General features: G+C 42.3%; 1 long non-coding RNA gene across 1 annotated transcript in view; it reads left to right on the forward strand.

Annotated features, from left to right (window-relative positions):
- Positions 1 to 254: 254 nt before the first annotated feature.
- LOC140134014 (uncharacterized) overlaps positions 255 to 27,713 on the forward strand; it is a 278,254-nt gene continuing 250,795 nt past the window's right edge. The window contains exon 1 of the long non-coding RNA XR_011856023.1: positions 255 to 457. This is a non-coding gene — a long non-coding RNA (uncharacterized lncRNA). The remainder of the gene's footprint in view (positions 458 to 27,713) is intronic.

The raw sequence follows: 27,713 nt of genomic DNA on the forward strand, positions 1-27,713 counted from the left end.
GTTGCCGCCATGTGATTGGCTGATTAGAAATTAAGTGTTAACGAGCAGTTGGACAGATGTACCTAATAAAGTGGCCGGTGAGTGTAAATGTGTATGTTTTAACTTTATATGTGCCCCATGAGGTCATAAAAGACGCATTTTAAATTTTTTTTTTAAATCCTGGTTTTCAGCTGTAACTGGGATATCTGTAAGAGACGTATTAGCTTTGGCAGTTCTAGCTCTCCTCATCATCTCCGCTACATCATTGTGATGCTGTGAGGAGAGGAGAAGGGAGAAGCGGTAATAAAACCCATCTCCCTTTTCTCTAGAGAATCCAGCTGTCAGCGACAGCCAGAGACCTGGTCCTGCTGCGGCAATCAGGGGGAGAACAGAAGAAAACTTCAGTGACGTCAAAAGACTTGGGACCCGCACCGCTGATGTCTTTTGCCAGTGGGCAGTTGGTGATGAGTTCATAAAGGTAAGTTGTTTACATCTAGCAGGCTTTTCACATGTCTTTCTTCTCCTTTTTGAAAAAAAAATTATAAAAAATATTAAACGTAGTCTTTAACCTTTTGTAGTTTGCAAAAAGAAATATAGATAGCACAGATAGCAAAAAATATGTTACCGCAAGTGACAAATATTGGTTTCATTAAAAGTATTCTAGGATTCCTAGGGCATTGAATTGAATAGAAAACATCGCTTAAAGCTGATGCATGAATCAGCCAAACTCTTTGCATATTTCAGACTCTATATATGCAGTATGAAGCTGAGCATGATTTGTAATTCTCCTTGTAAGTTACATAATATCACAATATATTTTCTGAGATGAACCATAGAAGTACTTGGTTGTCTATGTGTTAAAAGGGTTTTCTCACACATGCACAGAATAGCTAATGAATGCATTTCAGATAAATGGGGGCACAAAAGAGTCCAAAATACTGGATGAAAAGGCAAACTTCATAATTTTTGTCAGATTCTACCAGTATAATCTCTAGTGGTCTAAATATTACCTCCTCTTCTGTAAATAGATTAAAAATATTCTTTAAGAAAAACTTTATCAAGATATGGTATGAGGAGAATATTACTAATCTCTAAGATCACATGAAACATAACAATTTTCCAATTTTGTAGATGAGAAGTTCTAGATACATACATGTGATTTACACATGAATGCATATAGTAACAGCACAAAACATATGTAACAACAAAATCTAGATAGAACTCTAAATTCATAAATGCTGGAAGCACAACTCACTCCAATCAAAACAGGAGTTTCTGGAGAAAATTTAAGTGTACAGTGTCCTACTTTCAAAGAGGACCACTCTTACAAAATCTTACATTTTGTAACTTATTAAATTATAATACTATTTATCATCTTCTTGTGGATTTGAGTTACTGCTGTAATAGTTTACGACGGCTCTTACACAGAGCAAAAGGTAGGGTTAGTGGAGCAGAGACCTAAAAGCACAACAGTTGCAATGTGAGGACATCCTTCAAAGAAACTTAATCCTAGAATATACATACATTTTTTACAGACATATACAGGAATAAAACAGCTCTCCAGGGCTGCTACATCTCAAAATGCCACTTCCTAATACTCTCTGCAGTTTGCATTGTTAAAACTATGTACAGGTTCCTTTAAACCTCTTAAGGACCAGTTTTTACATCTGTATTTCAAATTTATAGGGGGGGCTGTATATAATTTAAGGGGGGCTGTATTTAATATAAGGGGAGTGGTAAATAATATAAGGGGCAGTATTTAATATAAGGGGGGCTGTATATAATATAAGGGGGCTGTATATAATAAGGAGGGCTGTATATAATATCATTGGGGCTGTATATAAAATAAGGGGGGCCCATTATTAATTTAAGGGGAGCAGTATATCATGTAATAAGAGTCTGTTGTGTTGTGAGAGGTTTATATGATTTATGAACATTATTATTGATATTAGGTGACTTTATACTGTAAGTGATTGTGGTATTTTATGGGTGCCATGACGAGATGTGGTGCTGGGAGCTGAAGACAACTAGCAACAAATTGTCATGGGCGAGAGACGACGTAATGATGTCCTCTTCCTGATTGAGTAGATCGTCACCTGGGGGGTACTACATGCCACTATTGTCTATGTCACTGAACGACTGCTGGCTTTTAGCACATGTAGTGTCAGTCATAGAGGACCAGTTACAAATTTTAAGTAATGTTGTCAGCATTCTTTTCTCAGGTAATAGATTTTTCTCAGGTTATACATTTTTAAAAATGTGTCTGTAAATTCAGTAGGCTGAACAGGGGTGGTATGATTTTAGGGGGTAGGCCGCATTTCGATTTTCACCTAAAGGAGCAAATAGGATAGAATCGGCCATGGTTCTGAGTGATACATTTTGACAACTATGCAGCCTTTTGATCACTCTTTACTCATACAGGCAGTCCCCGGGTTACATACAAGATAGGGTCTGGAGGTTTGTTCTTAAGTTGAATTTGTATGTAAGTCGAAACTGTATATTTTATAATGGAAGTTCTAGACAATTTTTTTTCTTTTGCCCCAGTGACAATTGGAGTTTCAAAATTTTTGGTGTAATTGGACCAAGAATTATCAATAAAGCTTCATTACAGACATCTTACAGCTGATCATTGCAGTCTGGGACTATAGTAAAGCATCCAGAGAGCTTCACCAGAGGTCACAGTGGGCAGAGGGGTCCGTCTGTAACTATGGGTTGTCTGTAAGTCGGGTGTCCTTAAGTAGGGGACCGCCTGTATTTTTATGATTGACAAATTGTCGAAAAAGTGCCAATTTGGACATGTGGGTATTTTTTTCTGTTATGCAGGTGACCATTTACTTATTTTTGAACATTATTTTAGGCCTCTTAGGGTGCTCAAAACCTTGGGAGTTTGATCACTTATATAATATACTGCAATATGACTGTATTGCAGTATACTATGAAAACGCTGCCTCTCTATTAACGTTAGCTGCAGCCTTCTAGAGGCAAACAACAGAGTGAATGGTTGAACTTGTTATTCTGACCTGAGAGAGTACTAGAATCAGTAATCTACACATCTGATATTGATTACCTATGCTATGGTGATTAAAAGCATTATCCTGGAAATCCTTTAAACTATTGGACAACTCTTCTACAAAAAGGTTAAGTTATTTAAATTTATCTTTACCAATAGTTTTCAGTATGTGAATGAATTTAACATGACCCAAGATTGTAATTTGTACATTATGAATGCTTGCCCTACATGGCTATAAAAAATCTATCCCAAATCTTTCTACAAATGATCAGTTTGGACACCTTTGGGAATGGGATGACTATTGCAGAATAAAAATCCAACTGTTTGTCACATAAAGCCATGTGGAGATGATAGTGGAGTCCAGATGCACAGCCAAGATCAGAGCCGTAGGATGCAGCACAAAAGATCTCTTAGCTGTAAATAGTGAAAGAGCTTGCAGCTAACAAGCTATTAGACAGTAAGAATGAAATGTCATCCTCACCCTCTTCTCCAGCTAGCATGGGGACGTGTAAAACAGATTCTCCAATGATCTCTAACAGCAGCAGTTTAAAAACAAGAGAGACCTCCAGGCTAACATTGCATATGACCCGTATGTTTAAAATCTCTCACAGAAAATACTGTACATAAACCTGAAGGCTGTTACTGAACCTCCACTGGTAAAGAACACATTCAGCACTAAGTGAAGATGTTGATCGAAAAAAATGAATTCATCAATTTTTGTCATTTAAAAAGATTGGCTGTTATTTTCTGTTTGGATACATGGGGTAAAATAAGTTGTTTTATCTTTCGTGCATATACAGTACATTTTGTGTGAATTTAATAGCAAGCATCATTAGAATTTGCATGACACAGAAATAATAAACTAGGTTAATGCAAACTAGCTTTATAATTAGCATAAATACAGGAATTATATGGAAGAAAACTGCTTATATTTGTCCACTATTAATTTAGATCAAATGGGGTTGGTGCCCCTAATTTCAATGCAGTACAATATTGTCACATTATCATTTGGGGCACATCTACAGCAAAAAAACTTTGTGCTGTACCTACTGTAAGTCAAAACAGAAAAACCCGCCATACAATAGCACTTATTGCATAAATAAAAAAAACATATTAAAAAGTATATTGCAAGATACACCTTCCATTGTGCCCTGCTACCCCCTATGTCACCAATAAATTATATAAAGTAATTACAAATCTCAACTGATCTAAGGGTTATTCACAGAGAACATACCATAAATACTTGAGTATAAGTTGACCCGATTATAAGCCGAGACCCCTAATTTTACCACCAAAAACTGGGAAAGCCTATTGACTCAAGTATAAGCTGAGGGTGGGAAATGCATTGGTCACATCCTCCCAATATATAGCCAGCAAACCCCCAGTAGTATATAGCCAGCCTGTCTCCTGTAGTATACAGCAAGCCTGCCCCCATGTAGTATACAGCCAGCCTGCCCCCTGTAGTATGCAGCCAGCCTGCCCCCTGTAGTATACAGCCAGCCTGCCCCCTGTAGTATACAGCCAGTCTGCCCCCTTTAGTATACAGCCAGTCTGCCCACTGTAGTATACAGCCAGTCTGCCCCCTGTATTATACAGCCAGCCTGCCCCATGTAGTATTGTTCAGAATTATCTATGACAGATGTCATACAACTAATAAATGGTCTCTATGGAGGGCTGTACTTTAAACACTGTTTGTAGTGTTGAGTTTTTTATCTTCATATTTCAAGAAAATATAAATATGATTAATGTTTCTCTATAAACTCCATTTTCTGCTAACTTTGATGCCCGTACATATTAAATGGACTAAAATGGTTGATTTTAACGGGTTAATTCATCATAGACATAACCTGCTGTCAGTCAACCATTTGTCATGCACACAGTTAAGTACATAACATAGTCATCAATATTTTACTGATTTATTACTGCAGTTGCATGAGTCCAACTATTAATTAAATTAGATATTTGGGAGGGTTTATTATTTGATATGAGAAGTTAGCTGCATGCTTATAATGGTTTAATGGTATATGTGTTTTGCATTCTTTAATGCTTAATTAGTTTTGGCTGTGAATAACAGGGTTTACATAGGTGTCGCTTTACTATGCAAACTTGCACTAAATTCTTTTACTGTAAAGTTGAAAATTAGCTCTTGAACTGTAACCATAATGATAATATTTAGCAAACATAAAAAACAGTAATATTGAAAAAATGCACACAAAATACATTGTTTTATCACATCATTGTTAAAAATTTGCTAAAAAAAATTGCTAAAACATCATCAGAAAAAAGGCTAAAATAACCAGCTAATGAGGAATTTTTATACATTGCACAAAAATACATGTTGGAACCATTGGGTAATGGAAGAAATTTACTGGTTAGGATTTAAAATAATTTCCACAACCCTATCTTTTAAAAATCATTTACACAAAAAAATTGTTAAATTAGTTAAAGTTTAGTTAAAAAGAATAATTTGCGGGCATCTTTTTTTAAAATGTATCAAATAGGTCCTGTCTAGAGATGAGCGAGCACTAAAATGCTCGGGTACTCGTTATTCGAGACGAACTTTTCCCGATGCTCGAGTGCTCGTCTCGAATAACGAGCCCCATTGAAGTCAATGGGAGACTCGAGCATTTTTCAAGGGGACCAAGGCTCTGCACAGGGAAGCTTGGCCAAACACCTGGGAACCTCAGAAAAGGATGGAAACACCACGGAAATGGACAGGAAACAGCAGGGGCAGCATGCATGGATGCCTCTGAGGCTGCTTAATCGCACCATTATGCCAAAATTATGGGCAACAGCATGGCCATGACAGAGTGACAGAATGAAGCTAGATAGCATCTAAAACATCCAATAATTGACCCTGACACTATAGGGGACGGCATGCAGAGGCAGCGGCAGCAGCGGCAGGCTAGAGAGTGGCATGGCGACATACCCTAAATGGACTCAGGCTTCAAACCAATGGGTGGCAGAGAGGAACCAAAGGAGGTGAGCAAGAAGCGCTCAAATAATATCGGTACATGATAAAAGTTTGCCAGTATATTTTGTGGATTACACAGCAGGGTGGCGACAAAGTTAACATGGAAGCCATGAAAACAACCCAAAATTCTGCCTGACACAGCTCCTTTGATAAGGGGACCATGTATGGAGGCAGTGAACTAGTAGTAGATTAAAGGTGCTGCAGTTAAAACTATGTTAGTTGGATCTTGGCATGGAGCAGGCGCTCCGCTGCCAGGCGAGCTTTCGCCAATCCAAGCCCCTGTCTCTAGGCTACTCCCCAAACAGCACTTCTAAGAACCTTTTGTATAAGATCAAGTGTAGTAGCGTTCTTATAAGTTTAGGATATGGCGGGTGAGGGGAATGTAAACAGATGCGCAAGAAGCGCATGATGCGCATGGAGCTGGCGCTCCGCTGCCAGGTGAGCTTTCGCCAATCCAAGCCCCTGTCTCTAGGCTACTCCCCAAACAGCACTTCTAAGAACCTTTTGTATAAGATCAAGTGTAGTAGCGTTCTTATAAGTTTGGGATATGGCGGGTGAGGGGAATGTAAACAGATGCGCAAGAAGCGCTGAAATAATATCGGTAAATGATAAAAGTTTGCCAGTATATTTTGTGGATTACACAGCAGGGTGGCGACAAAGTTAACAAGTTTGATGTGGAATGCCCTGTAATAGCTCTTGGGCGGTGTGCCTTTTATCGCCTAGGCTCAGCAGTTTGAGCACCGCCTGCTGTCGCTTAGCGACGGCACTGCTGCTGTGCCTAGAGCTACCGACTGATGGCGTCATGGCCACGGATGGTAATTCGGAGGAGGAGGAGGTGGAGGAGGGGTGGGAGGAGGAGGAGGTATACTAGGCCTTTGAGACCTGGACCGAGGTAGGCCCCGCAATTCTCTGCGTCGGCAGTATATGACCAGCCCCAGGGTCAGACTGGGTCCCAGCCTGCACCAAGTTAAGTGTAGTAGCGTTCTTATAAGTTTGGGATATGGCGGGTGAGGGGAATGTAAACAGATGCGCAAGAAGCGCATGATGCGCATGGAGCTGGCGCTCCGCTGCCAGGCGAGCTTTCGCCAATCCAAGCCCCTGTCTCTAGGCTACTCCCCAAACAGCACTTCTAAGAACCTTTTGTATAAGATCAAGTGTAGTAGCGTTCTTATAAGTTTAGGATATGGCGGGTGAGGGGAATGTAAACAGATGCGCAAGAAGCGCTGAAATGATATTGGTAAATTATAAAAGTTTGCCAGTATATTTTGTGGATAACACAGCAGGGTGGCGACAAAGTTAACAACTTTGATGTGGAATCCATGAAAACAACCCAAATTTCTGCCTGACACACCTCGTTTGATAAGGGGACGATGTATGGAGGCAGCTATATGGACGACTTTTGGAGGTAGCAATGGAGACAACGTGTGGAGGCTGCTATGGAGACAATTTAATTTGGATAGTGCCTGTATGTGGCAGTCCAAAAAAGTTTTCAAACCAGAGGAGCAGGTAGGTGGCCCTCCAGAAAAATGAAATAGATTGAGTGCCTGTATGTGGCAGTCCAAAAAAGTTTTCAAACCAGAGGAGCAGGTAGGTGGCCCTCCAGAAAAATTGAATAGATTGAGTGCCTGTATGTGGCAGTCCAAAAAACTTTTCAAACCAGAGGAGCAGGTAGGTGGCCCTCCAGTAAAATGGAATAGATTGAGTGCCTGTATGTGGCAGTCCAAAAAAGTTTTCAAACCAGAGGAGCAGGTAGGTGGCCCTCCAGAAAAATGGAATAGATTGAGTGCCTGTATGTGGCAGTCCAAAAAAGTTTTCAAACCAGAGGAGCAGGTAGGTGGCCCTCCAGAAAAATTGAATAGATTGAGTGCCTGTATGTGGCACTCCCAAAAATTGTTTAAAACAGAGGACCGGGTAGGTGGCCCTCCAGAAAAATTAAATGCATAAAGTACTATAGCTAGAGCCAGTGGGCCCTGTCAAAAAATAGCCAGTTTCCTCTGCTTTAGTGTACAAAGAGGAGGAGAAGGAGGAAAATGAGGAGGAGGAGGAGTGCATAAATTATTCAGGTTGAGCTTCCTTCACCTGGTGGAGATTGGAAATTATGAGAAATCCAGGCTTTATTCATCTTAATAAGCATCAGCCTGTCAGCGCTGTCAGTCGACAGGCGTGTACGCTTATCGGTGATGATGCCACCAGCTGCACTGAAAACCCGCTCGGACAAGACGCTAGCGGCAGGGCAGGCAAGAACCTCCAAGGCGTACAGCGCCAGTTCGTGCCACATGTCCAGCTTTGAAACCCAGTAGTTGTAGGGAGCTGTGTGATCATTTAGGACGATGGTATGGTCAGCTACGTACTCCCTCACCATCTTTCTGTAAAGATCAGCCCTACTCTGCCGAGACTGGGGACAGGTGACAGTGTCTTGCTGGGGTGACATAAAGCTGGCAAAAGCCTTGTAAAGCGTACCCTTGCCAGTGCTGGACAAGCTGCCTGCTCGCCTACTCTCCCTCGCTACTTGTCCCGCAGAACTACGCACTCTGCCGCTAGCGCTGTCAGAAGGGAAATACTGTTTCAGCTTGTGCACCAGGGCCTGCTGGTATTCATGCATTCTCACACTCCTTTCCTCTCCAGGGATGAGAGTGGAAAGATTTTGCTTGTACCGTGGGTCCAGGAGAGTGAATACCCAGTAATCGGTGTTGGAATAAATTCTTTGAACGCGAGGGTCACGGGATTGGCAGCCTAGCATGAAATCTGCCATATGCGCCAGAGTACCAACGCGTAAGAATTCACTCCCCTCACTGGCCTGACTGTCCATTTCCTCCTCCTCCAACTCCTCTTCTTCTGCCCATACACGCTGAACAGTGAAGGACTGAACAATGGTCCCCTCTTGTGTCTCGCCAACATTCTCCTCCTCTTCCTCCTCATCCTCCTCCACCTCCACCTCCTCCGATATGCGCTGAGAAACAGACCTAAGGGTGCTTTGGCTATCAACAAGGGAATCTTCTTCCCCCGTCTCTTGTGACGAGCGCAAAGCTTCCGACTTCATGCTGATCAGAGAGTTTTTCAACAGGCCAAGCAGCGGGATGGTGAGGCTGATGATGGCGGCATCGCCACTGACCATCTGTGTTGACTCCTCAAAGTTACTCAGCACCTGACAGATATCAGACATCCACGTCCACTCCTCATTGTAGACTTGAGGAAGCTGAATGACCTGACTACCAGTTCTGGTGGAAGTTGACATCTGGCAGTCTACAATTGCTCTGCGCTGCTGGTAAACTCTGGATAACATGGTTAATGTTGAATTCCACCTCGTGGGCACGTCGCACAACAGTCGGTGAGCGGGCAGTTGGAGGCGGCGCTGCGCTGCCCTGAGAGTGGCAGCATCTGTGCTGGACTTCCTGAAATGCGCCCAGATGCGGCGCACCTTCGTGAGCAAATCAGACAGATTGGGGTATGTCTTGAGGAAACGCTGAACTATCAGATTTAACACATGGGCCAGGCATGGCACATGTGTCAGTCTGCCGAGTTGCAGAGCCGCCACCAGGTTACGGGCGTTGTCACACACAACCATGCCTGGCTTCAGGTTCAGCGGTGCCAGCCACAGATCAGTCTGCGCCGTGATGCCCTGTAATAGCTCTTGGGCGGTGTGCCTTTTATCGCCTAGGCTCAGCAGTTTGAGCACCGCCTGCTGTCGCTTAGCGACGGCACTGCTGCTGTGCCTAGAGCTACCGACTGATGGCGCCATGGCCACGGATGGTAGTTCGGAGGAGGAGGTGGAGGAGGGGTGGGAGGAGGTGGAGGCATAGTAGGCCTGAAAGACCTGGACCGAGGTAGGCCCCGCAATCCTCGGCGTCGGCAGTATATGACCAGCCGCAGGGTCAGACTCGGTCCCAGCCTCCACCAAGTTAACCCAATGTGCCGTCAGCGATATATAGTGGCCCTGCCCGGCAGCACTCGTCCACGTGTCCGTGGTCAGGTGGACCTTGTCAGAAACGGCGTTGGTCAGGGCACGGATGATGTTGTCTGACACGTGCTGGTGCAGGGCTGGGGCGGCACATCGGGAAAAGTAGTGGCGGCTGGGGACCGAATACCGAGGGGCGGCCGCCGCCATGAGGTTGCAAAAGGCCTCGGTCTCTACTAGCTTATAGGGCAGCATCTCAAGGCTAAGCAATCTGGAGATGTGGACATTAAGGGCTTGGGCGTGCGGGTGGGTTGCACTATATTTCCGTTTCCGCTCCAGCGTCTGGGGTATGGAGAGCTGAACGCTGGTGGATGCTGTGGAGGATCGTGGAGGCGACGATGGGGTTTTTGTGCCAGGGTCCTGGGCAGGGGGCTGACTATCAGCTGAAACAGGGGAAGGAGCAGTGGTGTGCACGGCCGGAGGTGAACGGGCTTGGTGCCACTGAGTGGGGTGTTTAGCATTCATATGCCTGCGCATACTGGTGGTAGTTAAGCTAGTAGTGGTGGAACCCCTGCTGATCCTGGTTTGGCAAAGGTTGCACACCACAGTCCGTCGGTCATCCGGTGTTTCCTTAAAGAACCTCCAGACTTCTGAAAATCTAGCCCTCGCCGCGGGAGCCCTCGCCACGGGAGCTTCACTACGTGACACATTTGGCGCTGATGCACCTGCTCTGGCCCTGCCTCTCCGTCTGGCCCCACCACTGCCTCTTCCAACCTGTTCTGGTCGAGGACTCTCCTCCGTCTCAGAAGCACTGTGTTCACCCGGCCTCTCAACCCAGCTTGGGTCTGTCACCTCATCATCCTCCGATCCCTCAGTCTGCTCCCCCCTCGGACCTCCTGCCCTGACAACAACTTCACCACTGTCTGACAACCGTGTCTCCTCATCGTCGGACGCCTCTTTACACACTTCTTCCACTACGTCAAGAAGGTCATCATCACCCACAGACTGCAACTGGTGGAAAACCTGGGCATCGGAAAATTGCTCAGCAGCAACCGGACAAGTGGTTTGTGACTGTGGGAAGGGTCCAGAAAACAGTTCCTCAGAGTATGCCAGTTCAAATGCCAAATTTTCCTGGGAGGGGGCAGACTGGGGGGGAGGAGGCTGAGGTGCAGGAGCTGGAGGAGTGCCGATTTCAGTGACATGGGTGGACTGCGTGGAAGACTGACTGGTGGACAAATTGCTCGAAGCATTGTCGGCAATCCACGACATCACCTGTTCGCACTGTTCTGGCCTCAACAGTGCTCTACCACGAGTCCCAGTAACTTCAGACATGAACCTAGGGAGTGTAGCTCTGCGGCGTTCCCCTGCTCCCTCATCAGCAGGTGGTGTCTCACCCCGCCCAGGACCACGGCCTCTGACCTCTGCAGTAGTTGGACGCCCACGTCCCCGCCCTCGTCCTCTACCCCTAGCCCTCGGGTTAAACATTTTGAAAATGAAAGTTATAACTTTAATTTTTTTTTTACAATTTTTTGTGTTTTTTTGTGTTTTTTAGTTTTTTTTTGTGTTTTTTAGTTTTTAAAACCAAACAATGCTATCCTATTGCTATGGCTATTTTCTAGCCAAGTATGAAAGCACACTGCTATGCCAGATGAGATGACGCTGAGTTATCAAAAAATAAACATAAAATAAAAAGGAAATGGCAGACTGTGCCTAATTGAAATCCAACCCCTAATAAATTTTCCCACTTCGGTCTTTGCAATGGATATGTGCGTCACTAAGCGCTAAACACAGCGGTCGCAAGTCTCACTCCAAATTTCTGACAATTGGCTAGTATATGCACTGCAGCAAGGACAGCCACCAGCAGATCAACCAGAAATAAAATATATATAACGCTATTGTAGGCGTAAGTAAGCCGTTTGGATTCTCCTTTGGCTATTTTCTAGCCAAGTATGAAAGCACACTGATGAGATGACGCTGAGTTATGAAAAAATAAACGTAAAATAAAAAGAAACTGCCAGACTGTGCCTAATTGAAATCCAACCCCTAATAAATTTTCCCACTTCGGTCTTTGCGATGGATATGTGCATCACTAAGCGCTAAACACAGCGGTCGCAAGTCTCACTCCAAATTCCTGACAATTGGCTAGTATATGCACTGCAGCAAGGACAGCCACCAGCAGATCAACCAGAAATAAAATATATATAACGCTATTGTAGGCGTAAGTAAGCCGTTTGGATTCTCCTTTGGCTATTTTCTAGCCAAGTATGAAAGCACACTGATGAGATGACGCTGAGTTATGAAAAAATAAACGTAAAATAAAAAGAAACTGCCAGACTGTGCCTAATTGAAATCCAACCCCTAATACATTTTCCCACTTCGGTCTTTGCGATGGATATGTGCGTCACTAAGCGCTAAACACAGCGGTCGCAAGTCTCACTCCAAATTCCTGACAATTGGCTAGTATATGCACTGCAGCAAGGACAGCCACCAGCAGATCAACCAGAAATAAAATATATATAACGCTATTGTAGGCGTAAGTAAGCCGTTTGGATTCTCCTTTGGCTATTTTCTAGCCAAGTATGAAAGCACACTGATGAGATGACGCTGAGTTATGAAAAAATAAACGTAAAATAAAAAGAAACTGCCAGACTGTGCCTAATTGAAATCCAACCCCTAATAAATTTTCCCACTTCGGTCTTTGCTATGGATATGTGCGTCACTAAGCGCTAAACACAGCGGTCGCAAGTCTCACTCCAAATTCCTGACAATTGGCTAGTATATGCACTGCAGCAAGGACAGCCACCAGCAGATCAACCAGAAATAAAATATATATAACGCTATTGTAGGCGTAAGTAAGCCGTTTGGATTCTCCTTTGGCTATTTTCTAGCCAAGTATGAAAGCACACTGATGAGATGACGCTGAGTTATGAAAAAATAAACGTAAAATAAAAAGAAACTGCCAGACTGTGCCTAATTGAAATCCAACCCCTAATAAATTTTCCCACTTCGGTCTTTGCGATGGATATGTGCGTCACTAAGCGCTAAACACAGCGGTCGCAAGTCTCACTCCAAATTCCTGACAATTGGCTAGTATATGCACTGCAGCAAGGACAGCCACCAGCAGATCAACCAGAAATAAAATATATATAACGCTATTGTAGGCGTAAGTAAGCCGTTTGGATTCTCCTTTGGCTATTTTCTAGCCAAGTATGAAAGCACACTGATGAGATGACGCTGAGTTATGAAAAAATAAACGTAAAATAAAAAGAAACTGCCAGACTGTGCCTAATTGAAATCCAACCCCTAATAAATTTTCCCACTTCGGTCTTTGCGATGGATATGTGCGTCACTAAGCGCTAAACACAGCGGTCGCAAGTCTCACTCCAAATTCCTGACAATTGGCTAGTATATGCACTGCAGCAAGGACAGCCACCAGCAGATCAACCAGAAATAAAATATATATAACGCTATTGTAGGCGTAAGTAAGCCGTTTGGATTCTCCTTTGGCTATTTTCTAGCCAAGTATGAAAGCACACTGATGAGATGACGCTGAGTTATGAAAAAATAAACGTAAAATAAAAAGAAACTGCCAGACTGTGCCTAATTGAAATCCAACCCCTAATAAATTTTCCCACTTCGGTCTTTGCGATGGATATGTGCGTCACTAAGCGCTAAACACAGCGGTCGCAAGTCTCACTCCAAATTCCTGACAATTGGCTAGTATATGCACTGCAGCAAGGACAGCCACCAGCAGATCAACCAGAAATAAAATATATATAACGCTATTGTAGGCGTAAGTAAGCCGTTTGGATTCTCCTTTGGCTATTTTCTAGCCAAGTATGAAAGCACACTGATGAGATGACGCTGAGTTATGAAAAAATAAACGTAAAATAAAAAGAAACTGCCAGACTGTGCCTAATTGAAATCCAACCCCTAATAAATTTTCCCACTTCGGTCTTTGCGATGGATATGTGCGTCACTAAGCGCTAAACACAGCGGTCGCAAGTCTCACTCCAAATTCCTGACAATTGGCTAGTAGATGCACTGCAACAAGGACAGCCACCAGCAGATCAACCAGAAATAAAATATATATAACGCTATTGTAGGCGTAAGTAAGCCGTTTGGATTCTCCTTTGGCTATTTTCTAGCCAAGTATGAAAGCACACTGATGAGATGACGCTGAGTTATGAAAAAATAAACGTAAAATAAAAAGAAACTGCCAGACTGTGCCTAATTGAAATCCAACCCCTAATAAATTTTCCCACTTCGGTCTTTGCGATGGATATGTGCATCACTAAGCGCTAAACACAGCGGTCGCAAGTCTCACTCCAAATTCCTGACAATTGGCTAGTATATGCACTGCAGCAAGGACAGCCACCAGCAGATCAACCAGAAATAAAATATATATAACGCTATTGTAGGCGTAAGTAAGCCGTTTGGATTCTCCTTTGGCTATTTTCTAGCCAAGTATGAAAGCACACTGATGAGATGACGCTGAGTTATGAAAAAATAAACGTAAAATAAAAAGAAACTGCCAGACTGTGCCTAATTGAAATCCAACCCCTAATAAATTTTCCCACTTCGGTCTTTGCGATGGATATGTGCGTCACTAAGCGCTAAACACAGCGGTCGCAAGTCTCACTCCAAATTCCTGACAATTGGCTAGTATATGCACTGCAGCAAGGACAGCCACCAGCAGATCAACCAGAAATAAAATATATATAACGCTATTGTAGGGTAAGTAAGCCGTTTGGATTCTCCTTTGGCTATTTTCTAGCCAAGTATGAAAGCACACTGATGAGATGACGCTGAGTTATGAAAAAATAAACGTAAAATAAAAAGAAACTGCCAGACTGTGCCTAATTGAAATCCAACCCCTAATAAATTTTCCCACTTCGGTCTTTGCGATGGATATGTGCGTCACTAAGCGCTAAACACAGCGGTCGCAAGTCTCACTCCAAATTCCTGACAATTGGCTAGTATATGCACTGCAGCAAGGACAGCCACCAGCAGATCAACCAGAAATAAAATATATATAACGCTATTGTAGGCGTAAGTAAGCCGTTTGGATTCTCCTTTGGCTATTTTCTAGCCAAGTATGAAAGCACACTGATGAGATGACGCTGAGTTATGAAAAAATAAACGTAAAATAAAAAGAAACTGCCAGACTGTGCCTAATTGAAATCCAACCCCTAATAAATTTTCCCACTTCGGTCTTTGCGATGGATATGTGCGTCACTAAGCGCTAAACACAGCGGTCGCAAGTCTCACTCCAAATTCCTGACAATTGGCTAGTAGATGCACTGCAACAAGGACAGCCACCAGCAGATCAACCAGAAATAAAATATATATAACGCTATTGTAGGCGTAAGTAAGCCGTTTGGATTCTCCTTTGGCTATTTTCTAGCCAAGTATGAAAGCACACTGATGAGATGACGCTGAGTTATGAAAAAATAAACGTAAAATAAAAAGAAACTGCCAGACTGTGCCTAATTGAAATCCAACCCCTAATAAATTTTCCCACTTCGGTCTTTGCGATGGATATGTGCATCACTAAGCGCTAAACACAGCGGTCGCAAGTCTCACTCCAAATTCCTGACAATTGGCTAGTATATGCACTGCAGCAAGGACAGCCACCAGCAGATCAACCAGAAATAAAATATATATAACGCTATTGTAGGCGTAAGTAAGCCGTTTGGATTCTCCTTTGGCTATTTTCTAGCCAAGTATGAAAGCACACTGATGAGATGACGCTGAGTTATGAAAAAATAAACGTAAAATAAAAAGAAACTGCCAGACTGTGCCTAATTGAAATCCAACCCCTAATAAATTTTCCCACTTCGGTCTTTGCGATGGATATGTGCGTCACTAAGCGCTAAACACAGCGGTCGCAAGTCTCACTCCAAATTCCTGACAATTGGCTAGTATATGCACTGCAGCAAGGACAGCCACCAGCAGATCAACCAGAAATAAAATATATATAACGCTATTGTAGGGTAAGTAAGCCGTTTGGATTCTCCTTTGGCTATTTTCTAGCCAAGTATGAAAGCACACTGATGAGATGACGCTGAGTTATGAAAAAATAAACGTAAAATAAAAAGAAACTGCCAGACTGTGCCTAATTGAAATCCAACCCCTAATAAATTTTCCCACTTCGGTCTTTGCGATGGATATGTGCGTCACTAAGCGCTAAACACAGCGGTCGCAAGTCTCACTCCAAATTCCTGACAATTGGCTAGTAGATGCACTGCAACAAGGACAGCCACCAGCAGATCAACCAGAAATAAAATATATATAACGCTATTGTAGGCGTAAGTAAGCCGTTTGGATTCTCCTTTGGCTATTTTCTAGCCAAGTATGAAAGCACACTGATGAGATGACGCTGAGTTATGAAAAAATAAACGTAAAATAAAAAGAAACTGCCAGACTGTGCCTAATTGAAATCCAACCCCTAATAAATTTTCCCACTTCGGTCTTTGCGATGGATATGTGCATCACTAAGCGCTAAACACAGCGGTCGCAAGTCTCACTCCAAATTCCTGACAATTGGCTAGTATATGCACTGCAGCAAGGACAGCCACCAGCAGATCAACCAGAAATAAAATATATATAACGCTATTGTAGGCGTAAGTAAGCCGTTTGGATTCTCCTTTGGCTATTTTCTAGCCAAGTATGAAAGCACACTGATGAGATGACGCTGAGTTATGAAAAAATAAACGTAAAATAAAAAGAAACTGCCAGACTGTGCCTAATTGAAATCCAACCCCTAATAAATTTTCCCACTTCGGTCTTTGCGATGGATATGTGCGTCACTAAGCGCTAAACACAGCGGTCGCAAGTCTCACTCCAAATTCCTGACAATTGGCTAGTATATGCACTGCAGCAAGGACAGCCACCAGCAGATCAACCAGAAATAAAATATATATAACGCTATTGTAGGGTAAGTAAGCCGTTTGGATTCTCCTTTGGCTATTTTCTAGCCAAGTATGAAAGCACACTGATGAGATGACGCTGAGTTATGAAAAAATAAACGTAAAATAAAAAGAAACTGCCAGACTGTGCCTAATTGAAATCCAACCCCTAATAAATTTTCCCACTTCGGTCTTTGCGATGGATATGTGCGTCACTAAGCGCTAAACACAGCGGTCGCAAGTCTCACTCCAAATTCCTGACAATTGGCTAGTATATGCACTGCAGCAAGGACAGCCACCAGCAGATCAACCAGAAATAAAATATATATAACGCTATTGTAGGCGTAAGTAAGCCGTTTGGATTCTCCTTTGGCTATTTTCTAGCCAAGTATGAAAGCACACTGATGAGATGACGCTGAGTTATGAAAAAATAAACGTAAAATAAAAAGAAACTGCCAGACTGTGCCTAATTGAAATCCAACCCCTAATAAATTTTCCCACTTCGGTCTTTGCGATGGATATGTGCGTCACTAAGCGCTAAACACAGCGGTCGCAAGTCTCACTCCAAATTCCTGACAATTGGCTAGTATATGCACTGCAGCAAGGACAGCCACCAGCAGATCAACCAGAAATAAAATATATATAACGCTATTGTAGGCGTAAGTAAGCCGTTTGGATTCTCCTTTGGCTATTTTCTAGCCAAGTATGAAAGCACACTGATGAGATGACGCTGAGTTATGAAAAAATAAACGTAAAATAAAAAGAAACTGCCAGACTGTGCCTAATTGAAATCCAACCCCTAATAAATTTTCCCACTTCGGTCTTTGCGATGGATATGTGCGTCACTAAGCGCTAAACACAGCGGTCGCAAGTCTCACTCCAAATTCCTGACAATTGGCTAGTATATGCACTGCAGCAAGGACAGCCACCAGCAGATCAACCAGAAATAAAATATATATAACGCTATTGTAGGCGTAAGTAAGCCGTTTGGATTCTCCTTTGGCTATTTTCTAGCCAAGTATGAAAGCACACTGATGAGATGACGCTGAGTTATGAAAAAATAAACGTAAAATAAAAAGAAACTGCCAGACTGTGCCTAATTGAAATCCAACCCCTAATAAATTTTCCCACTTCGGTCTTTGCGATGGATATGTGCGTCACTAAGCGCTAAACATAGCGGTCGTAAGTCTCACTCCAAATTCCTGACAATTGGCTAGTATATGCACTGCAGCAAGGACAGCCACCAGCAGATCAACCAGAAATAAAATATATATAACGCTATTGTAGGCGTAAGTAAGCCGTTTGGATTCTCCTTTGGCTATTTTCTAGCCAAGTATGAAAGCACACTGATGAGATGACGCTGAGTTATGAAAAAATAAACGTAAAATAAAAAGAAACTGCCAGACTGTGCCTAATTGAAATCCAACCCCTAATAAATTTTCCCACTTCGGTCTTTGCTATGGATATGTGCGTCACTAAGCGCTAAACACAGCGGTCGCAAGTCTCACTCCAAATTCCTGACAATTGGCTAGTATATGCACTGCAGCAAGGACAGCCCCCAGCAGATCAACCAGAAATAAAATATATATAACGCTATTGTAGGCGTAAGTAAGCCGTTTGGATTCTCCTTTGGCTATTTTCTAGCCAAGTATGAAAGCACACTGATGAGATGACGCTGAGTTATGAAAAAATAAACGTAAAATAAAAAGAAACTGCCAGACTGTGCCTAATTGAAATCCAACCCCTAATAAATTTTCCCACTTCGGTCTTTGCGATGGATATGTGCGTCACTAAGCGCTAAACACAGCGGTCGCAAGTCTCACTCCAAATTCCTGACAATTGGCTAGTAGATGCACTGCAGCAAGGACAGCCACCAGCAGATCAACCAGAAATAAAATATATATAACGCTATTGTAGGCGTAAGTAAGCCGTTTGGATTCTCCTTTGGCTATTTTCTAGCCAAGTATGAAAGCACACTGATGAGATGACGCTGAGTTATGAAAAAATAAACGTAAAATAAAAAGAAACTGCCAGACTGTGCCTAATTGAAATCCAACCCCTAATAAATTTTCCCACTTCGGTCTTTGCGATGGATATGTGCGTCACTAAGCGCTAAACACAGCGGTCGCAAGTCTCACTCCAAATTCCTGACAATTGGCTAGTATATGCACTGCAGCAAGGACAGCCACCAGCAGATCAACCAGAAATAAAATATATATAACGCTATTGTAGGCGTAAGTAAGCCGTTTGGATTCTCCTTTGGCTATTTTCTAGCCAAGTATGAAAGCACACTGATGAGATGACGCTGAGTTATGAAAAAATAAACGTAAAATAAAAAGAAACTGCCAGACTGTGCCTAATTGAAATCCAACCCCTAATAAATTTTCCCACTTCGGTCTTTGCGATGGATATGTGCGTCACTAAGCGCTAAACACAGCGGTCGCAAGTCTCACTCCAAATTCCTGACAATTGGCTAGTATATGCACTGCAGCAAGGACAGCCACCAGCAGATCAACCAGAAATAAAATATATATAACGCTATTGTAGGCGTAAGTAAGCCGTTTGGATTCTCCTTTGGCTATTTTCTAGCCAAGTATGAAAGCACACTGATGAGATGACGCTGAGTTATGAAAAAATAAACGTAAAATAAAAAGAAACTGCCAGACTGTGCCTAATTGAAATCCAACCCCTAATAAATTTTCCCACTTCGGTCTTTGCGATGGATATGTGCGTCACTAAGCGCTAAACACAGCGGTCGCAAGTCTCACTCCAAATTCCTGACAATTGGCTAGTATATGCACTGCAGCAAGGACAGCCACCAGCAGATCAACCAGAAATAAAATATATATAACGCTATTGTAGGCGTAAGTAAGCCGTTTGGATTCTCCTTTGGCTATTTTCTAGCCAAGTATGAAAGCACACTGATGAGATGACGCTGAGTTATGAAAAAATAAACGTAAAATAAAAAGAAACTGCCAGACTGTGCCTAATTGAAATCCAACCCCTAATAAATTTTCCCACTTCGGTCTTTGCGATGGATATGTGCGTCACTAAGCGCTAAACACAGCGGTCGCAAGTCTCACTCCAAATTCCTGACAATTGGCTAGTATATGCACTGCAGCAAGGACAGCCACCAGCAGATCAACCAGAAATAAAATATATATAACGCTATTGTAGGCGTAAGTAAGCCGTTTGGATTCTCCTTTGGCTATTTTCTAGCCAAGTATGAAAGCACACTGATGAGATGACGCTGAGTTATGAAAAAATAAACGTAAAATAAAAAGAAACTGCCAGACTGTGCCTAATTGAAATCCAACCCCTAATAAATTTTCCCACTTCGGTCTTTGCGATGGATATGTGCGTCACTAAGCGCTAAACACAGCGGTCGCAAGTCTCACTCCAAATTCCTGACAATTGGCTAGTAGATGCACTGCAACAAGGACAGCCACCAGCAGATCAACCAGAAATAAAATATATATAACGCTATTGTAGGCGTAAGTAAGCCGTTTGGATTCTCCTTTGGCTATTTTCTAGCCAAGTATGAAAGCACACTGATGAGATGACGCTGAGTTATGAAAAAATAAACGTAAAATAAAAAGAAACTGCCAGACTGTGCCTAATTGAAATCCAACCCCTAATAAATTTTCCCACTTCGGTCTTTGCGATGGATATGTGCGTCACTAAGCGCTAAACACAGCGGTCGCAAGTCTCACTCCAAATTCCTGACAATTGGCTAGTATATGCACTGCAGCAAGGACAGCCACCAGCAGATCAACCAGAAATAAAATATATATAACGCTATTGTAGGCGTAAGTAAGCCGTTTGGATTCTCCTTTGGCTATTTTCTAGCCAAGTATGAAAGCACACTGATGAGATGACGCTGAGTTATGAAAAAATAAACGTAAAATAAAAAGAAACTGCCAGACTGTGCCTAATTGAAATCCAACCCCTAATAAATTTTCCCACTTCGGTCTTTGCGATGGATATGTGCGTCACTAAGCGCTAAACACAGCGGTCGCAAGTCTCACTCCAAATTCCTGACAATTGGCTAGTATATGCACTGCAGCAAGGACAGCCACCAGCAGATCAACCAGAAATAAAATATATATAACGCTATTGTAGGCGTAAGTAAGCCGTTTGGATTCTCCTTTGGCTATTTTCTAGCCAAGTATGAAAGCACACTGATGAGATGACGCTGAGTTATGAAAAAATAAACGTAAAATAAAAAGAAACTGCCAGACTGTGCCTAATTGAAATCCAACCCCTAATAAATTTTCCCACTTCGGTCTTTGCGATGGATATGTGCGTCACTAAGCGCTAAACACAGCGGTCGCAAGTCTCACTCCAAATTCCTGACAATTGGCTAGTATATGCACTGCAGCAAGGACAGCCACCAGCAGATCAACCAGAAATAAAATATATATAACGCTATTGTAGGCGTAAGTAAGCCGTTTGGATTCTCCTTTGGCTATTTTCTAGCCAAGTATGAAAGCACACTGATGAGATGACGCTGAGTTATGAAAAAATAAACGTAAAATAAAAAGAAACTGCCAGACTGTGCCTAATTGAAATCCAACCCCTAATAAATTTTCCCACTTCGGTCTTTGCGATGGATATGTGCGTCACTAAGCGCTAAACATAGCGGTCGTAAGTCTCACTCCAAATTCCTGACAATTGGCTAGTATATGCACTGCAGCAAGGACAGCCACCAGCAGATCAACCAGAAATAAAATATATATAACGCTATTGTAGGCGTAAGTAAGCCGTTTGGATTCTCCTTTGGCTATTTTCTAGCCAAGTATGAAAGCACACTGATGAGATGACGCTGAGTTATGAAAAAATAAACGTAAAATAAAAAGAAACTGCCAGACTGTGCCTAATTGAAATCCAACCCCTAATAAATTTTCCCACTTCGGTCTTTGCTATGGATATGTGCGTCACTAAGCGCTAAACACAGCGGTCGCAAGTCTCACTCCAAATTCCTGACAATTGGCTAGTATATGCACTGCAGCAAGGACAGCCCCCAGCAGATCAACCAGAAATAAAATATATATAACGCTATTGTAGGCGTAAGTAAGCCGTTTGGATTCTCCTTTGGCTATTTTCTAGCCAAGTATGAAAGCACACTGATGAGATGACGCTGAGTTATGAAAAAATAAACGTAAAATAAAAAGAAACTGCCAGACTGTGCCTAATTGAAATCCAACCCCTAATAAATTTTCCCACTTCGGTCTTTGCGATGGATATGTGCGTCACTAAGCGCTAAACACAGCGGTCGCAAGTCTCACTCCAAATTCCTGACAATTGGCTAGTAGATGCACTGCAGCAAGGACAGCCACCAGCAGATCAACCAGAAATAAAATATATATAACGCTATTGTAGGCGTAAGTAAGCCGTTTGGATTCTCCTTTGGCTATTTTCTAGCCAAGTATGAAAGCACACTGATGAGATGACGCTGAGTTATGAAAAAATAAACGTAAAATAAAAAGAAACTGCCAGACTGTGCCTAATTGAAATCCAACCCCTAATAAATTTTCCCACTTCGGTCTTTGCGATGGATATGTGCGTCACTAAGCGCTAAACACAGCGGTCGCAAGTCTCACTCCAAATTCCTGACAATTGGCTAGTATATGCACTGCAGCAAGGACAGCCACCAGCAGATCAACCAGAAATAAAATATATATAACGCTATTGTAGGCGTAAGTAAGCCGTTTGGATTCTCCTTTGGCTATTTTCTAGCCAAGTATGAAAGCACACTGATGAGATGACGCTGAGTTATGAAAAAATAAACGTAAAATAAAAAGAAACTGCCAGACTGTGCCTAATTGAAATCCAACCCCTAATAAATTTTCCCACTTCGGTCTTTGCGATGGATATGTGCGTCACTAAGCGCTAAACACAGCGGTCGCAAGTCTCACTCCAAATTCCTGACAATTGGCTAGTATATGCACTGCAGCAAGGACAGCCACCAGCAGATCAACCAGAAATAAAATATATATAACGCTATTGTAGGCGTAAGTAAGCCGTTTGGATTCTCCTTTGGCTATTTTCTAGCCAAGTATGAAAGCACACTGATGAGATGACGCTGAGTTATGAAAAAATAAACGTAAAATAAAAAGAAACTGCCAGACTGTGCCTAATTGAAATCCAACCCCTAATAAATTTTCCCACTTCGGTCTTTGCGATGGATATGTGCGTCACTAAGCGCTAAACACAGCGGTCGCAAGTCTCACTCCAAATTCCTGACAATTGGCTAGTATATGCACTGCAGCAAGGACAGCCACCAGCAGATCAACCAGAAATAAAATATATATAACGCTATTGTAGGCGTAAGTAAGCCGTTTGGATTCTCCTTTGGCTATTTTCTAGCCAAGTATGAAAGCACACTGATGAGATGACGCTGAGTTATGAAAAAATAAACGTAAAATAAAAAGAAACTGCCAGACTGTGCCTAATTGAAATCCAACCCCTAATAAATTTTCCCACTTCGGTCTTTGCGATGGATATGTGCGTCACTAAGCGCTAAACACAGCGGTCGCAAGTCTCACTCCAAATTCCTGACAATTGGCTAGTATATGCACTGCAGCAAGGACAGCCACCAGCAGATCAACCAGAAATAAAATATATATAACGCTATTGTAGGCGTAAGTAAGCCGTTTGGATTCTCCTTTGGCTATTTTCTAGCCAAGTATGAAAGCACACTGATGAGATGACGCTGAGTTATGAAAAAATAAACGTAAAATAAAAAGAAACTGCCAGACTGTGCCTAATTGAAATCCAACCCCTAATAAATTTTCCCACTTCGGTCTTTGCGATGGATATGTGCGTCACTAAGCGCTAAACACAGCGGTCGCAAGTCTCACTCCAAATTCCTGACAATTGGCTAGTAGATGCACTGCAACAAGGACAGCCACCAGCAGATCAACCAGAAATAAAATATATATAACGCTATTGTAGGCGTAAGTAAGCCGTTTGGATTCTCCTTTGGCTATTTTCTAGCCAAGTATGAAAGCACACTGATGAGATGACGCTGAGTTATGAAAAAATAAACGTAAAATAAAAAGAAACTGCCAGACTGTGCCTAATTGAAATCCAACCCCTAATAAATTTTCCCACTTCGGTCTTTGCGATGGATATGTGCATCACTAAGCGCTAAACACAGCGGTCGCAAGTCTCACTCCAAATTCCTGACAATTGGCTAGTATATGCACTGCAGCAAGGACAGCCACCAGCAGATCAACCAGAAATAAAATATATATAACGCTATTGTAGGCGTAAGTAAGCCGTTTGGATTCTCCTTTGGCTATTTTCTAGCCAAGTATGAAAGCACACTGATGAGATGACGCTGAGTTATGAAAAAATAAACGTAAAATAAAAAGAAACTGCCAGACTGTGCCTAATTGAAATCCAACCCCTAATAAATTTTCCCACTTCGGTCTTTGCGATGGATATGTGCGTCACTAAGCGCTAAACACAGCGGTCGCAAGTCTCACTCCAAATTCCTGACAATTGGCTAGTATATGCACTGCAGCAAGGACAGCCACCAGCAGATCAACCAGAAATAAAATATATATAACGCTATTGTAGGGTAAGTAAGCCGTTTGGATTCTCCTTTGGCTATTTTCTAGCCAAGTATGAAAGCACACTGATGAGATGACGCTGAGTTATGAAAAAATAAACGTAAAATAAAAAGAAACTGCCAGACTGTGCCTAATTGAAATCCAACCCCTAATAAATTTTCCCACTTCGGTCTTTGCGATGGATATGTGCGTCACTAAGCGCTAAACACAGCGGTCGCAAGTCTCACTCCAAATTCCTGACAATTGGCTAGTATATGCACTGCAGCAAGGACAGCCACCAGCAGATCAACCAGAAATAAAATATATATAACGCTATTGTAGGCGTAAGTAAGCCGTTTGGATTCTCCTTTGGCTATTTTCTAGCCAAGTATGAAAGCACACTGATGAGATGACGCTGAGTTATGAAAAAATAAACGTAAAATAAAAAGAAACTGCCAGACTGTGCCTAATTGAAATCCAACCCCTAATAAATTTTCCCACTTCGGTCTTTGCGATGGATATGTGCGTCACTAAGCGCTAAACACAGCGGTCGCAAGTCTCACTCCAAATTCCTGACAATTGGCTAGTAGATGCACTGCAACAAGGACAGCCACCAGCAGATCAACCAGAAATAAAATATATATAACGCTATTGTAGGCGTAAGTAAGCCGTTTGGATTCTCCTTTGGCTATTTTCTAGCCAAGTATGAAAGCACACTGATGAGATGACGCTGAGTTATGAAAAAATAAACGTAAAATAAAAAGAAACTGCCAGACTGTGCCTAATTGAAATCCAACCCCTAATAAATTTTCCCACTTCGGTCTTTGCGATGGATATGTGCATCACTAAGCGCTAAACACAGCGGTCGCAAGTCTCACTCCAAATTCCTGACAATTGGCTAGTATATGCACTGCAGCAAGGACAGCCACCAGCAGATCAACCAGAAATAAAATATATATAACGCTATTGTAGGCGTAAGTAAGCCGTTTGGATTCTCCTTTGGCTATTTTCTAGCCAAGTATGAAAGCACACTGATGAGATGACGCTGAGTTATGAAAAAATAAACGTAAAATAAAAAGAAACTGCCAGACTGTGCCTAATTGAAATCCAACCCCTAATAAATTTTCCCACTTCGGTCTTTGCGATGGATATGTGCGTCACTAAGCGCTAAACACAGCGGTCGCAAGTCTCACTCCAAATTCCTGACAATTGGCTAGTATATGCACTGCAGCAAGGACAGCCACCAGCAGATCAACCAGAAATAAAATATATATAACGCTATTGTAGGGTAAGTAAGCCGTTTGGATTCTCCTTTGGCTATTTTCTAGCCAAGTATGAAAGCACACTGATGAGATGACGCTGAGTTATGAAAAAATAAACGTAAAATAAAAAGAAACTGCCAGACTGTGCCTAATTGAAATCCAACCCCTAATAAATTTTCCCACTTCGGTCTTTGCGATGGATATGTGCGTCACTAAGCGCTAAACACAGCGGTCGCAAGTCTCACTCCAAATTCCTGACAATTGGCTAGTATATGCACTGCAGCAAGGACAGCCACCAGCAGATCAACCAGAAATAAAATATATATAACGCTATTGTAGGCGTAAGTAAGCCGTTTGGATTCTCCTTTGGCTATTTTCTAGCCAAGTATGAAAGCACACTGATGAGATGACGCTGAGTTATGAAAAAATAAACGTAAAATAAAAAGAAACTGCCAGACTGTGCCTAATTGAAATCCAACCCCTAATAAATTTTCCCACTTCGGTCTTTGCGATGGATATGTGCGTCACTAAGCGCTAAACACAGCGGTCGCAAGTCTCACTCCAAATTCCTGACAATTGGCTAGTAGATGCACTGCAACAAGGACAGCCACCAGCAGATCAACCAGAAATAAAATATATATAACGCTATTGTAGGCGTAAGTAAGCCGTTTGGATTCTCCTTTGGCTATTTTCTAGCCAAGTATGAAAGCACACTGATGAGATGACGCTGAGTTATGAAAAAATAAACGTAAAATAAAAAGAAACTGCCAGACTGTGCCTAATTGAAATCCAACCCCTAATAAATTTTCCCACTTCGGTCTTTGCGATGGATATGTGCATCACTAAGCGCTAAACACAGCGGTCGCAAGTCTCACTCCAAATTCCTGACAATTGGCTAGTATATGCACTGCAGCAAGGACAGCCACCAGCAGATCAACCAGAAATAAAATATATATAACGCTATTGTAGGCGTAAGTAAGCCGTTTGGATTCTCCTTTGGCTATTTTCTAGCCAAGTATGAAAGCACACTGATGAGATGACGCTGAGTTATGAAAAAATAAACGTAAAATAAAAAGAAACTGCCAGACTGTGCCTAATTGAAATCCAACCCCTAATAAATTTTCCCACTTCGGTCTTTGCGATGGATATGTGCGTCACTAAGCGCTAAACACAGCGGTCGCAAGTCTCACTCCAAATTCCTGACAATTGGCTAGTATATGCACTGCAGCAAGGACAGCCACCAGCAGATCAACCAGAAATAAAATATATATAACGCTATTGTAGGGTAAGTAAGCCGTTTGGATTCTCCTTTGGCTATTTTCTAGCCAAGTATGAAAGCACACTGATGAGATGACGCTGAGTTATGAAAAAATAAACGTAAAATAAAAAGAAACTGCCAGACTGTGCCTAATTGAAATCCAACCCCTAATAAATTTTCCCACTTCGGTCTTTGCGATGGATATGTGCGTCACTAAGCGCTAAACACAGCGGTCGCAAGTCTCACTCCAAATTCCTGACAATTGGCTAGTATATGCACTGCAGCAAGGACAGCCACCAGCAGATCAACCAGAAATAAAATATATATAACGCTATTGTAGGCGTAAGTAAGCCGTTTGGATTCTCCTTTGGCTATTTTCTAGCCAAGTATGAAAGCACACTGATGAGATGACGCTGAGTTATGAAAAAATAAACGTAAAATAAAAAGAAACTGCCAGACTGTGCCTAATTGAAATCCAACCCCTAATAAATTTTCCCACTTCGGTCTTTGCGATGGATATGTGCGTCACTAAGCGCTAAACACAGCGGTCGCAAGTCTCACTCCAAATTCCTGACAATTGGCTAGTATATGCACTGCAGCAAGGACAGCCACCAGCAGATCAACCAGAAATAAAATATATATAACGCTATTGTAGGCGTAAGTAAGCCGTTTGGATTCTCCTTTGGCTATTTTCTAGCCAAGTATGAAAGCACACTGATGAGATGACGCTGAGTTATGAAAAAATAAACGTAAAATAAAAAGAAACTGCCAGACTGTGCCTAATTGAAATCCAACCCCTAATAAATTTTCCCACTTCGGTCTTTGCGATGGATATGTGCGTCACTAAGCGCTAAACACAGCGGTC

Source organism: Engystomops pustulosus, chromosome 5, assembly GCF_040894005.1.
Source record: "Engystomops pustulosus chromosome 5, aEngPut4.maternal, whole genome shotgun sequence".
Taxonomy (NCBI): domain Eukaryota; kingdom Metazoa; phylum Chordata; class Amphibia; order Anura; family Leptodactylidae; genus Engystomops; species Engystomops pustulosus.